Raw genomic sequence first — 312 nt, 5'->3', positions numbered from 1 at the left:
TGTTACACACTGAACCTTTAATCCGACCCTGGCTTCTGCTCCCTTTTTGCATTGATCGCCACCTTTAAAATCATGTAGCTGGTTGTAGAGATGATATTGAAAATAAAAATAAATAGTATACTATTGTGTTTGATCACTTTCACAAAATGAGGTCGTGAAAGAAAACATATGCGGCATGTGTACGGATCATCTCTCTTCCACTGATCTCATCTTCTTCCTCCGCATTACCTGCTAGGACATCAGTCCTTTAACACAACTGAGCTCTAGCTTAACTCGTTTTTCTGTTTTACACTCTGTTTAGCCTGCTGCTAA

The 312-nt window shown here is 39.4% G+C and overlaps 1 protein-coding gene across 1 annotated transcript in view; it reads left to right on the top strand.

The window, feature by feature from the left end:
• The window catches only part of chd1 (chromodomain helicase DNA binding protein 1), a gene marked incomplete at its 3' end in the record, with an annotated part of 18,743 nt that overhangs the window by 11,246 nt on the left and 7,185 nt on the right, over positions 1 to 312 (top strand).

The sequence above is a fragment of the Morone saxatilis genome, unplaced genomic scaffold, assembly GCF_004916995.1.
Source record: "Morone saxatilis isolate NCDOM2014 unplaced genomic scaffold, NCSU_SB_2.0 Contig21, whole genome shotgun sequence".
Lineage (NCBI taxonomy): Eukaryota > Metazoa > Chordata > Actinopteri > Moronidae > Morone > Morone saxatilis.
The sequence above is the reverse complement of the archived record's forward strand: the minus strand, read 5'-3'. Positions and strand labels throughout refer to the sequence as shown.